This window comes from Sinocyclocheilus rhinocerous, unplaced genomic scaffold (genome assembly GCF_001515625.1).
Source record: "Sinocyclocheilus rhinocerous isolate Xijiao unplaced genomic scaffold, SAMN03320098_v1.1 scaffold6, whole genome shotgun sequence".
NCBI classification, from domain to species: domain Eukaryota; kingdom Metazoa; phylum Chordata; class Actinopteri; order Cypriniformes; family Cyprinidae; genus Sinocyclocheilus; species Sinocyclocheilus rhinocerous.
In genome coordinates, this window is record NW_015661999.1 from 448,552 (window position 1) to 450,508 (window position 1,957).

Consider the following 1,957-nt stretch of genomic DNA (forward strand, 5'->3'; position numbering starts at 1 on the left):
GACGTACATGAGCAGCTGGTGAAAACATGGTCTGCGCCCCAATCAGTGCGCGTCCACTCTGCCACACAGGCCATTTTTTCCCACGTGGATGGGGCGGAGGCCCACGGGTACGTGCGCTCTCCCCCAGTCGAGGAGACCGTCGCTGCGCACCTGTGTCCTGCAGCAGCCAAGACCCTAGGCTCAGACATCAGCCTCCCCTCAAAGCCGTGCAGGACTACCGCCCACCTTGCCAATAAAGCGTATGCGTCTGATGGCGAGGCGGCTTCCGCGCTGCACGCCATGGCAGTGCTGCAGGTTTTTCAGGCGAAGCTCCTGCAGGCAGCGGAGGGCGGAGCCCTCGCGGAAGAGGCCATTAAGGATCTGCGCCAGGAGCCGGATGTCCGGAGGAAGGCGTGGGGTCCCGGGAGGAAATGCCACGGCCAGTGGAGGAGCCCGCGACATGACTCTTGCCCGCCGCCGGCTGCTAAGCCGTCGTCCTGACGGTCTGAAGAGAGGAGGAGAGTGCGCGAGCGGCCCGTCTCCCAAGCGCCACAAGTTCATGTTTTCAAATGTTTGTGTGTTGGATGTTCACAATCAAGATATTGCCACTGGTGTTATGCAAGATCAGGGAGGAGGGGGCTTCGGTGATACTCATCGCCCCGAACTGACCGAACCAGCCTTGGTTCCCGGACCTGACAGAGCTGCTGGTGGCGCCGCCCTGGCCGATCCCCATTAGGAAGGATCTGCTGTCTCAAGTGAGCGGCTCGGTGTGGCACCCAAACCGGAGTTATGGAGCCTTCATGTGTGGCTGCTTCGGGGATATCAGAGGAGCTGAACGCTCTGCATTCTCGTGTGCTCGACACGCTCTCGGAGGCGCGGGCGCCCTCCACGAGGCGTTTGTATGCTCTAAAATGGGGAGTGTTTGTGAAATGGTGCCATGATGTTCATATCGACCCGGCTGCTTGCTCCGTGTCGGATGTGCTGCGTTTCTACAGTACAGACTGGATAGTGGATCTCTGCCATCAACACTGAAAGTCTATGTGGCCGCTATTGCCTCGTTTCGTTCCCCGCTGGGCGGGCAATCGATCGGTAGGCACGCGCTGGTGGTGAGTTTTCTTAAGGGAGCGAGAAGATTGCATCCCCCACGTCCGCCTTCAGTCCCGCCCTGGGACCTAGAGGTGGTGTTAAGAGCTCTTTCACAGCCACCATTCGAGCCTTTAGCATCCGTTGATATGAAGGAGCTATCTCTCAAAACTGCACTTCTTCTTGCCCTCGCTTCGGCTAAGCGCATAGGGGATTTACATGCGTTTTCTGTGGACAGTGACTGTATTCGCTTCGGACCCGGTGACTGCAGCGTCACTCTCCGGCCGAGGCTGGGCTACGTGCCTAAATCACTATCTACCCCCTTCAGAACGCAGACTGTTTCGCTGTCTGCCCTGTATTCTGAGTCATCGACCTTGCGTGATGCGGACGCTCAGACTTCGGTGTGCCCCGTCAGGGCTTTGAGGATTTACATTGACCGCTCGGCCAACTTTCGGCAATCTGACCAGCTTTTCGTGTGCTACGGTGGTTATGCGAAGGGCCGGGCTGTGTCAAAATAGAGACTTTCCCACTGGATTGTTGATGTTATCATGGCTGCTTATACGAGCCTAGGTTTGGAATGCCCTTTGCACATTAGGGCCCACTCAACAAGAGCTATCGCCTCCTCCTGGGCGTGGTCGAGAGGTATGTCTATTCAAGATATATGCTTTGCAGCCGGCTGGTCTTCCCAGAATACCTTCGATACCTTCGCCAAGCTGGACGTTCAGTCCTTAGCCTCCTGAGTGCTGTCGGTGAGTGACTGATTCACGTTATTCACGTTTATATTCGTGTGTTGCTGCCTCGATTATCATGTTATGTGTTATGCTGTTTAACACCGTTATCTCTGTGCAGCCCCTGACAGTAATGTTGTTGCTTCTGCCCTGTTCTCAGCGCAGCC